Raw genomic sequence first — 12926 nt, forward strand, 5'->3', positions numbered from 1 at the left:
GTATCATACGCTACTAAACTATAATGAATACAATTAGTAGTTATATGTATCTCCAATATTTTGAAAAATGTTTTGATATTGATTTGTTTTATGAAAACGAATAGTGGGGATATTGTATGCTACTAATTTCATTAAACTTTGGACTAGTAGTTATAATAGGACACAATTTATTTGAATGTGTTTAAATAAATAAAATTGATGAGACCTTAAAATCCCTCAATCAAATATAATATTAAGTTGAAAGCGTAAGAGTGCTTTGAACACTTTTTTCGTGGCCTTCCACCATGGTAGGCTCCAATCGTTTATGACTTGTACACCGCCTTCACCCTATCATGGGGGAGTACAAAGTGCATGTTTATACTCAGGAGGAGTCTATTTAAAAACATTTGATGTGGTGAAAGTAGGCAACAAGTGTAACCAACATCGTATCATCGTGAGGTTATATTTGGACCCCTATCTAAACCGGCATGGTGGGTAAGAACTTAACTAAGAAGAAATGGTGCCAACATCGTATCATCGTGAGGCATTATTCTCTAGAGGCCAATAAGATAGGTAATCACAAGAGGTTGTTGTGAATGGGTAAGTATACCCTCTCATTATTATTTTTGCTAGCCGACATCGTATCATCGTGAGGTGGGCTTGGTAATAGTGAGCCTCCTATAACCTGCTAGGAGCTTTCTTTGAAATCTCCCGGATTCCATCTTGAGGGATATGGAATTTGCCAAAAATGGTGGGTGGTGTCATTCGGTTCAAAGACCCGAATCGTGTGACTTAATCAACAATCAAACTAATTTATTTTATTGTTTATGTATTTAGATATGGTTGGAAGCACACTCGCGAAAATACTCGACAAACATTGCCTAGAGGGGCACAATTTCCCATCATGGTATCGTAATGTCAAGATTCTCCTAACATTGGAGAAGATTGTTTACGTACTAGACAAAGCTCTACCTCACATACCTCTTGGCCCTTCGGCCACTGAGGATGAACGTGCTAAGTTTGACAAGCACATTGAGGATGACACAGAAGCCAAGTGCTATCTGTTGGCTTCCATGAATGAGGAGCTACAGAGACAGCACGAGGGCATGGACAATGCATTTTCCATAATACTCCATCTTACGGAGTTATATGGTGAAGGGACGCGCAACCGTCGCTTTAGCACTGTCTGTGAACTTGTGAAGACCAAGATGGTCAAGGGGGCTCCAATGCATCTACATGCACTGAAGATGATAGGATTCATTGAACAACTGGAGAACCTAGGTACTCCACTTGACGGGGAATTGGCCCAGGACTTTATATTGGCTTCTCTTTCTGATTCATTCTCACAGTTCGTAATGAACTACAATATGAATAAAATGGATAGTACTCTCTCTGAGTTACTAAACATGTTAGTAACTGCTGAGAAAACTATGATGAAAGAGAACGTTGTAGGGACTTCTGCAGTAGCCTACAACAAGCCATCCTCTTCCAAGTCTAAGCCGCAAGGCAAAGGCAAAGGGAAGTAGAAGAAGTCACCCACTCTTAAACCGAAAGGAGGAGTGAAGAAAAAGAAGGCAATGGAGCCCAAGGGGGCTTGCCACCACTGTGGAAAGGAGGGGCATTGGAAGAGGAATTGCAGGTTATACCTTGCAACTCTTAAGGACAAGCCACAAGGTATGGTTTATGTTCTTATCTTCAATTCTAATTGTTAGATCTTCTAAATATTTATATTTGATATAAAATGCTAATCACTTGTATAATTGTATATAGGTGGAGGAGCTAAGTAGAAGAGGAACAAGCAAAGAAAAGAGTGGAGAAGGGTTCGGTCACCATGTTTTTTGCTTACTACTTGGGAAGTTTGTTTAGGCATTTAAAGATTGTCTTTAAAACTTTCTTATTGTGTTAAGAACTTATTATGTGGCTTCATATGATGGAAGACCACTATTAATGCCTAAATGTTTGAAGGTACTTAAATAAGTCTCTAAATGTTTAGAGATAATTCCTTTTAAGTTAAACATTGTGAATGTTTGTGTTATCATATTAATGTAATGTGATGAATGCCTTCTAATAAATAAAATATTTCCTTAAAGTAATGTTATGAATTGAATATTGTCTTGTTGTATCCTAGTTGAGATACATGATTATAATGATATTAGAAATAAGAAAAAAGTTTCTTATATGGTTATCACTTAAACCACAATAATCAAGATCACTCTTGATTCAATTAGTAGTTTTGAACAATTAATTGGACATTCTTAAAATTGTTTTAAAATGTCAAGTGTGTTAGTGATTAAACCAAGAATGAAGTGTCTAAATCAATAAAATGTTTAAAGATTTTAGTCACTTAATAACAAGACATCAACTTAGTGAAGAGTGAAACAAATGAGCTTGAAAGGTTTTAAAGCTACTACACAATGTCCTCAACCCGTATACTCCACGTTTATACATTTTTTTGAATGTGTGAAATGATTTCTCATTAAAGTCATGAGAAATAGTGTGAGGTGAGAAATTGGATATAAACTTGAATATGATTGGTTTATAGTTGTCTAAATAATAATAGTACTTGACTATTATTGAGAGTTTATAATTTTAATTGTTAAAAGACTCAAGCTCTACAAAACGTTAATATTCTATGTTGTGTAACATTCTAAAGAATAGTCTTTGAATGTAGGTTTCGTCAACCTAGCATAAAATGGTTATATGTTGGGAGTTGTCCATCATTCTCTTTTATGAGAACAAGCTAAATAACAAAGCATATGGACAAGTTGATGAAACAAAAGGGAATAGTTTCAAAATGAGTCACAACATATAGTTTAACAACAAGACAATCCGAATTCGTCACCTTATGTAACTATAACGCTCTATGTAGTTTTGATAAAGAATTATATCAACCACCTAGAAGGAATGGTTGAGTTTCTATATCCTTAGTAGAAGCCATGCTTTCACTAAAGACTTGGATAATTCTTATATGACTACATTAAAGTCTTAGTATGACTAAAACTTGAAGTATGGTGTATGACACCATTTAAATGATTCATTTAAATAACTTGTGTTAGCTAGCGTTGTTGATAGTCTCAAAATTGTTGAGACATCATTAATAAGCTAATGGATCTCAATGATTGTCAATAGATCCAAAACAAGTTAGTAGGAGCAATATGCATTCAAATCAAGAAAATTGAAGTGTTAAGTTTTTGAATGAATGCTAAGTTACAACAAGCCCAATGGGAGTGATGTCATAATTTGAGCAACAAGATATGAATAAAGTCTATTTGATAGACTTGATCAAACCTAGATGTTACTCGAAAAATGACAAGACATGACACGGTTAATTTTAAGTATAGACTTGAAATTGGACTTATTGATATAACAAAGGCTATCTCAAGGAAGTTATATGGGGAAATTAAATCTCAAATGTTGAAGATTTAAGAAAGCATTTTACTATATGATAGAAAATCACTTTCATAACCCTTATAATAAATGTGTCATAAAATCACAAAAGGGACACATGTATGGACTTGTGAGTAAATATCAAAAGGTGAAAAACCACATGGGTTGTCACTTTAAGATATTACTATATCCCAGGATCAGAATCATAGCAACTGAAAGAGTATTATTGCCTTTAAGAAAGGAACATCAAAGTGGGACTCTAGAAGCGTGCATTCACTTAGGTTATGAACCAAAGTGAAAATAATCCATTTTAAACAATGGAACTTCATAATGAATGAAGTACTAATCATATGAATATATTGATAGTATTGTACTACAATGGTCTCAAGGATTGGAGCAAAGTTTGTATAAAGTATACAAACGAAATATATGTCGATATATTGTTTTAGAAACTGCTTCAAAAGGTGTTTTGAATGGAAGGGGTTCTTTTAGAACCAATGATTGAATCCAAACCATAAGGTCGTTAGTAGGATACTATGACGTAATGGGGTGATAGCTCAAGCCATGGAATCAAGGTCTCATCAAAGTATTCGAACACAAGAAAGAGACATCATCAAAATATTTTAGAAACATTTGATAAGTAAATCCCTTTTAAATTAAAAGGTGATTAAATACATAACCAAGTTAACCTACGAGCATAAGCTCACTCAACTAGCATGTATAAGTTACACTAGTGATTGACTTTAGTGCAAGTGGGAGATTGTTGGAAATATGCCCTGAAAGTCAATCTTTGAAAGAAACCTTTCAGGACAATGTAATGATGTATATATGACTCTTATACATCGGAAGGCAAAGATACTAATTAGGACTATCTCAATGAACGAAATATGTCCTAAATAATGAATCCATGGACAATGGATTGATGGAAGAAGTAATCTAATGATGATTAGACTACAGAGACCTTCTTCTCATAACCATTATGTCCAAAAAGGTTCCTGGTCATAGGATTGTCGGAGGGATACTGACAATGCATAGACCGGTACATACTATGTCTGCTTCAAATGGAAGGATGGAAAGTCTCATCCCATTCGTGTAGTGACACTAAGACAAGTATGTAGGTGCTCATTAAGGGAATGAGTTCACTGAACACAATCGAACGAGAGTACTTGCATGGAGGTCTACTCACATGTCAAGCAAGTAACTCTGAAGGTTGGAATAATGTAAGTAATCCTTTGACCTGAGACATCATAGATGTCTAATGGTTAGGTCCTTGATCTTTGATCATGTCAAACGACATTCCATTGGAGTGTCCACGGCATTGTTGGGGTTAAGGTATCTAAACATGTAGGCATGTGAATGATCAACAAGGAATCTCTGATCCTCGTTATGAGAGGAAGAATACTCTGAGATATGATTCGGGAATCTTCGGCCGAAGTCTCGAGCGTAATAAAGGAAAACGTTCCTATGCGACTCAATTGAATCATATAAGAAAGCATAATCACATTAGGGGTTTGACATAGTATATCCATACCCTAGTGATGTGATTGAGAGTATTGTTTTAGAGAAGGATCGAATTACATTGTAATTCCAACTGAATAGGTTCTCCGAATGAACTTCTACATTAGCTTGGGTAGCCATGATATATGTTTAGATGTCACTCATGGCTTGTGAGTTCTTCTAGATGATTAAATGTAGTCATCAAAGAAGAAGGTGAATTAAAAGTAAGTTTTAATTCACTAAGTGGATGGATTAAATATAATCAATTGGATTGGTGCCAATCACCTCACTGCCTTGCTAATTAGAACCTAAAAGATTGTTCACCAATACACTCTTGTAGTGAGTAACTAATGGATGATGGAAATAATTAATTGGATTAATTAAGTTTTGTGATTAATTTAGAAAGTCTAAAGAAATCATAAAAGCGATAAAAGATCGTTTTGGGCTTAAAGAAATGTTCGGGTTTAATTGGGCCCATTGGGCCTAAACCCATTGGGCTTTTATTCAAGCATTGGATGACTTGAAATAATAAAAGCCCAAGGCCCAAACAACACTAAGAAGGCCGGCCAAAGAGAGGGAGAGAGAAGGTCAATTGTTGACTTGTTTCTTTATGTTATAAAAGGAACTTTATAATAAAAGTTTCATAAGGGTTTTTTTTTTTTTTTTTTTGTGTGTTCAAAACAACAAAAGAGAAAAGAAAATAACTCTCTCTAACACTAAAAGGGCCGGCCACCATAAGGGGATTTTAGCTAATCATTTTATCACCCCTTTGGTTATTCCTTCATCCTTCTCACTACACTAGTGGGTGAGGATCTTTAGAGGTTTTCAATTTTGGAAACTTGAAGAGAACCTAGGAGCACTCATTCTTAACAAAGTGGAGAAGGCAAGGAGGGAGGCTAAGCTCAAGGAGTTCAAGGAGCAAAGAGCTTGGAGGTGGTCCATCCTTGGTCTAAGATCTAGATCAAGAGGTATAAAACTACTCCTAAACTTTGTTCTTCAATAAATTGTTTTTGATGCATCATAAATAAACCTATGAATCTTGAAGGGGATTTTCATGACTAGAGCTTTGATATTAATTGATGACATGCTTCCGTTGTTTTCGTATATAAATTTTGAATTGTATATGCATGCTAGTCAATAGAAATCCCACATAAATCTCATATTTTCCCTTCATCAAGCAGTTAAGCAAATCACATTCATGTTTTATGAAGCAATAATTGGATGAAATCAATTCATATCACATATATGTTCATGGCTTTGAATTCTCCCTTAGCCAAAACGAGTTTAGCTCCTCATGTTCGCACTTAAACAAAGATAACTTAAATTAAACATTGAAAACAAAATATAGAATACACCTAAGAACGTTCCAACAATCCGAACTTGAATGGCAGGGCACGGCTCCAAGGGTCTCCTCTCCTTTCTCCTTGCAAGGTTGCGGCACATATCTTATTCCTTGTCCTTCTAGAAACCTGTCATAAAACCCCTTTCTAGAAAGCCTATTCCCTGCAAGTTTTGAATCCCTTTCCTCCTTTGTCTCTACCGTGTAACCCTAGTCCTTTTCCCTTAGGATTGTGCAATCTTTTTCCCTTCAAAAATTGTGTGAACCCTAGCCTATAAATACCTCATTATGCCACATAAATCAGACCACCCTCTACCATCAGATCACCACACCATCCACCACACCTCAAGAGCCTAAGTTCAGAAAATCCCCATTCTGCCGCAGCAAGGAAAGAATGAGGAGCCACCTGGAGCCGTGCTTGCCATTCAAGACGTTAGATTGTTGGAGCATTTCTAGGTGTATTCTATCTTTGTTTTCAATGTTTAAATTTAATTATCTTTGTTTTGTGAACATGAGGAACTAAATTCGTTTTAGTTAAAGGTGAATTCAAAACCATGATTATATTTGCAATATGAATTGATTACCTCCAGTTGTGATTTCATAAATCGTGAATGCAATTTACTTAGCTGTTTGATTAAGAACTTATTTTTGTATGTTGATTAAGGAGGCCTACTTAGTTTGCATGTATGAATTTGATGCTAGAATATAAGGGAGTTTCACCTAATCGTTATGAACTTATATTTATAAGTAGTGGAGGTTGCTAGTCACAATCGTGTTAAGTAAATTCCTGGCAAAAGTATCATGTTGTTCATAGTTACGAATGCCTTGTCAATGCTTATGATTTTCACAAAGCTTAATGATCTTTGATTGTATCTCTATTATGCTGTTCATGTAGGGAACTTTTGAAGAATAATTTGGTTGCCAATGCGTATCCCATCCAATTCAATGACTTAAGGAAAATCTGAGGGTTAATTAGTATTGTTCACGGTTAATTTGAGGCATTGAGGTTCATGGTTTATTGGAAAAGCTACTGGAAATCAATTTGTATGCAAGTGTATCATGTGTGGAGAAGAACCCTCTAGCTAGCCTATCACCCATCAATTCACCCCAATTTCGTTCAAATTGTTCAGAGTCTTTAAATCTGTTTGTTTTTACTTTAATTTCGTCAAAATCAATCCCCCCCCTTTAATTAAGTGTGTTAGATTAGTTTGGAATGTGTTCAAATCTATCCAATTTAGTGTTTTGAGTCTTACTAGTCTAAAATTCGTCCAAGTAACTCCTTAGAGTCTGTTTTGAGTCTATTTGCTAGTATTGTGTTGTTTAGAGTCTATTTAGTGTGTTTTGAGTTTTTAGTGTCTAGTTGAGTGTTTCTAAGTCTAGTTTTTTGTTATTGAGTCTAGTTTAGTGATTTAGATTTTAAATTGAGTAGATTAGCATCCCTTCTAATTCCCGGCCCAAAACGATCCCTACTTTCATATACTACAATCATAGGGTTTTAATTTGAGTGTTTGAATATTTCACATCAAATTTTGGCACCGTTGCCGGGGATTAGTAAAATTGCTAATCCCTTTGGTTTTTTTTTGTTTATTTTACTTTTGATTTTTGATTTAGTTTTATTTCTTTGATTTTAGGTACTAGAGAAGCAAGACATGGCAGCAAGCTCAAATTGTGAATCTTACTTCTTAGTTGTTGCAGTATATCGAAAGGACCACAATGCAAAGTGTCCTTACATTTGGTGTGTCCTATAGGCAAGGATATCAAACTCATCAACGTCCTCAATTAACTGAAAATGGAGGTGCCTGGGGTTATCAAGGCCATAGTCAATCAAGGAACAACCTGTTTTCCAACACTTACAATTCAGATTAAAGAGATTATTCAAATTTTATGTGGAGGGAATCTCAACAAGTTCAACAAGAAGGATATTGGCAGCCATATGAGGAGTTTTATTCAAGACCTATGCAGCCACCACAGCCTCCCCCACAACAATTCCAACCAAATTCAGGTTCGCTATTTGATAATGATCAAGCTATTCAATTACTAATTTCTGTATCGTAGGGATTACAAAATCAAATAAATAGAATAGCGAACCAAGACAAGGAGATGAGTGACATGAAGAAGCAAATAGGGTAGATCTCAGAGTTCCTTGGGCAATTTTGAGAACAAGGCCAACTTTCTAGTTCAACCGTTGTGAATCCAAAGGGAAGCTTTGAAACCGCCAAGGCCATTACTTTGAGAAGTGGCAAGGAGCTTGGAAATCACCCTTAACGAGGATGAAAAGCTGCTGCAAGAAGAAGAACAGGAAGCAAGGGCCATGACAAGGGAAGACTAATCCTTGCCATAGCCCCCTAAGGCCTTAAAACCGTCCCAAACCATTAAGGTAGTCCAAATTCAAATTTTTCTCATTCTATTCCACTAAATGCGCCCTTTCCTAGCAGGTTTATGCAATCTAAGAACAAAGAGGATGAAAAAGACATTCAGGAGACGTTTAGGAAGCTGCACGTCAATATCCCGCTCATTGATGTTATAAACCAAATCCCAAAGTACGCTAAGTTTTTGAAGAAGCTTTGTACAACAAAGAAACGGATTTGGGAGAAAGAGGTGGTACATGTAAGTGAGAATGTCTCTGCAATGTTGCAAAGAAAGCTGCGAGCTAAATACAAAGATCCAAGTAGTTTCACTATCCCTTGTGTAATTGGTAATACAAGGTTTGAACATGCTATGCTAGATTTAGGTGCATCAATTAATGTCATGCCATATTTTGTTTATCATCTATGAATCTAGGAGAGCTTAAAAATGATGGTGTTATTATTCAATTAGCCGATCAATCTAATGCATACCCGAGAGGAGTTTTGGAAGATGTTTTGGTGCAGGTAGATCACTTGATTTTTCTTGCAGATTTCTATGTGCTTAACATGGAGGATTCAACCCACTCTCCACCATCGCCAATCTTACTTGGACAACCTTTCATGAAATAAGCCCACACCAAGATTGACGTGGCCAAGGGAGCCTTAACTATGGAGTTTGGTGGCAATATGATTAACTTTAAAGTTTCCGAATCTATTGAGAATGCTAATGATGTTCATTCTTGTTTTGTCATTGATTTTAAAAATATAGGGCAGGAACGTTCAACACCAATTAAGAAGGATGCATTTCAGACCACCAACGAAGAGGGAATTGGAATAAAGCACAAGGGACACACCCCTACCATCAAGAAACCCAATCTGGCCGAAAGCACCCTTAGTGATTTTGTTGACAATCAGGACGGATCACTATCCCTTTCCATTCATTGAACCTTATTATGAGTATTTTGAGGAGCATGTCGTGGAGGATGTACCCCTCCATGTCGTGGGCACTAATGGAGCTTAAAAGGAGGTATCGTCCAACTAGAAAACGTTAAAGCAAGCGCTTCTTGGGAGGCAACCCATGTGTTCAAATAAAGAAGACCTAGGAATCTTCGGCCCCACAACCAGATTTACGTTCCTAAACCCTACTAGTTATTGATTTTACTTTGCCATAATTGTCATGTTTGTTAGTTGTGTGTTTGATTGTTTGTGTGTGAGGCTATGTTTGAAACATTGAGGACAATGTTTGGTTTAAGTGTTGGGTGGGTAAACAAATGATTTTTCATTGATTTTCATGGGATTTTATCACCTATCACTTCTAAAGTTGTTACTCACTGTTTTTAAGTGTTTTTAGTGTGTTTTGAGGTGTTTTAGTCTGTCCTATAACAGAAAATCTGAAAATTTGAAAAAAAATCGAAAAAGAGTGTTTGAAAAACCCAAAAAGAATCATTTTTGTTTGTTTGTTTGATTGTTTGTGTCTTAGGGTACCTTTCAACACAATGATGAGGATTTGTTTTTTTTTAATTGCATGACTGTTAAAGAAAGTTACAAACATGGATGGAAGTTTGATATGCTCTTTGGTTTATGCTTAGTTGTAGTTGTCGTTTACGAATTCATACGTAATCACAAAAGGAAAAAATCAGTTTTTGTAACATGCTTGAAGGAAGGAACTCAAATTAACGTTACAACCCTGAGAGACTTGAGCCTAAACTTTATTTGGAGAGTTATTAATCTATGATATTCTTGTTTTCTAAAGTCGTTGCATGATCTCATTATTTCTTTGCTTGGTTGCTACTTAGAATACGTTTCATCACTATAGATCCAAATACTAGAACTCATGCCCGTTTCATTCAAAGTATAAAATTGAGTGCATAACATATAACAAGATGAAGTTGTTTAGTTACCACCAGAGCCAAAAAGCCTTATCCCTTGAATTTGTATTGTAGGTTTAACCCCTTTGAGCCTTAGTTAGCCTATTTTCTTTGTTAACCACATTATCCTTACCTAGCCTAGAATAGGACTATCCGTACCCTTGTTCTTAAAGTATAGGGGAACAAGACTTAGAGGGAATTCCTTTTGATCTACAATTTGCAGAAAAACAAGTGTGGGGGAAGATTTTTCGTTGGAGTTCTATGAGGTTGTACGTTTTGTGTGCCAAAGAAGAAAGAAAAGGGCACGAAAAATAAAAAATAAAATAAAATAAAAACGTGAAAAAGAAGAAAAAAGAAGAAAAAGTTGAAGAAAAGAAAGAAAAAGAGTTGAAAATAAGTGAGAACGAACTCACAAGTATTGGTTGTTGAAGAAAGGGTCCAAAAGTTTGAATCTAGCCCTAAGTGTTGTGTGAATCTCCCATGGGCGTTTAAAGTTGATTTCTGCATTCAAAAGTGAATTCTAAGTATTTATTTCATTACTTTGCTTACTATTGCTTTGAGAACTTTTGTTTATCCTCACCTTTCTTTGTTAGCCAATACCTTAGCCCCGTTACAACCCTTAGACTTCGATCTTAATTGTTATGTCTTTCAATATGTGGAGTTTAAAAGTGGTATGAGCATATGGTATTTCTAGTTCTCGCATCTAAGTAGTGGCATTCCATTCATGAGATCATATACATGTTAATAATTCTAGAAAGTGCCTTCTTGGATTATACATATGTGAGTGATTATGTTTACATCAATCTTCTCACATATACCTAGTGTAAGGAGTGTAGTAAAAAAAATCTGTGTGAAAATAGAGAGTATATCCGGTGAGGAATTGAGTGAATTCTCTAAGGCATGTTACTACATTCAAAATATTGTTTTAATTGATTAAATGCGAGCTAGTGAGTGGTGACTGCGTATATGCTCGCGGGTAGGGATAACTAAAATCTTTGAGAATAGTGATTTTTAACATGTCATGTTGCATTGGAAATCCCTAAGGCAATTGTTGGAAGGTTTAGGTTGTGTTTTGTTTTCTTTGTTTTGCTCGGGGACTAGCAAAAGCTAAGTGTGGGGGAATTTGATAGGAGCATATTTATGCGACTTAGTTAGCTTGTTTTCTTGCATTTACATACTTGTTATAGTGTTTTAAGCTATTTTCGTGTGTTTTCAGGTTCAATTGACAAAGTTGGCAAGAAAGTGCAATTTTGAGCATTTTAGAGCAGTTTTGGGCTTGGAATGGATTGCACATGCATGGAGCAAGGTGGATGGACGAATATGAAGATCAATAGAGGCTAGGAATGTGCTTAATATCTAGAGAAACAAATTTGGAAGCATTGAAGATAATGAATCAACTACAAAGAAGGAACATTATCCAAACAACCTTATCTTATCCAAACCTTATCCAACCTGATCTTATCTTATCCTATCCTAATATTTTCCTACCTTAATTCCAGCTGCAAAGAGGATCCCTTTTCACAGTAAATCACCTAAATATCAAGTTCTAAAAGCCCTATTTTCGTGCCCTAAGTTTGTGCCACATATCTTATCCCTTTGTCCTTCTAGAAACCTGTCACAAAACCCCTTTCTAGAAGGCCTATTCCCTGCAGGTTTTGAATCCTTTTCCCACTTGGTCTCTACCGTGTAACCCTAGTCATTTTCCCCTAGGATTGTGCAATCTTTTTCCCTTCAGAAATTGTGTGAACCCTAGCTTATAAATACCTCATTATGCAGCACAAATCAGACCACCCTCTACCATCAGATCACCACACCATCCACCACACCTCAAGAGCCTAAATTCAGAAAATCCCCATTCCGCCGCAACAAGGAAAGAAGGATAAGCCACCTGGAGCCGTGCTTGCCATTCAAGACGTTAGATTGTTGGAGCGTTTCTAGGTGTATTCTATCTTTGTTTTCAATGTTTCAATTTAATTATCTTTGTTTTGTGAACATGAGGAACTAAATTCGTTTTAGTTAGAGGTGAATTCAAAACCATGATTATATTTGCAATATGAATTGATTACCTCCAGTTGTGATTTCATAAATCGTGAATGCAATTTACTTAACTGTTTGATTAAGAACTTATTCTTGTATGTTGATTAAGGAGGCCTACTTAGTTTGCATGCATGAATTTGATGCTAGAATATAAGGGAGTTTCACCTAATCGTTATGAACTTATATTTATAAGTAGTAGAGGTTGCTAGTCACAATTGTGTTAAGTAAATTCCTGGCAGGAGTATCATGCTGTTCATAGTTACGAATGTCTTGTCAATGCTTATGATTTTCACAAAGCTTAATGATCTTTGATTGTATCTCTATTATGTTGTTCATGTAGGGAGCTTTTGAAGAATAATTTGGTTGCCAATGCGTATCCCATCCAATTTAATGATTTAAGGAAAATCTGAGGGTTAATTAGTGTTGTTCACAGTTAATCTGGGGCGTTGAGGTTCATGGTTTATTGAAAAAGCA

At 35.8% G+C, this 12926-nt stretch overlaps 1 pseudogene; it reads left to right on the forward strand.

The window, feature by feature from the left end:
* Positions 1-821: 821 nt before the first annotated feature.
* The window catches only part of LOC137737313 (uncharacterized), a 67858-nt pseudogene continuing 55753 nt past the window's right edge, over positions 822-12926 (forward strand).

Source organism: Pyrus communis, chromosome 2 (assembly GCF_041283825.1).
Source record: "Pyrus communis isolate YQ-2024b chromosome 2, ASM4128382v1, whole genome shotgun sequence".
In the NCBI taxonomy this organism is placed as follows: Eukaryota; Viridiplantae; Streptophyta; class Magnoliopsida; order Rosales; family Rosaceae; genus Pyrus; species Pyrus communis.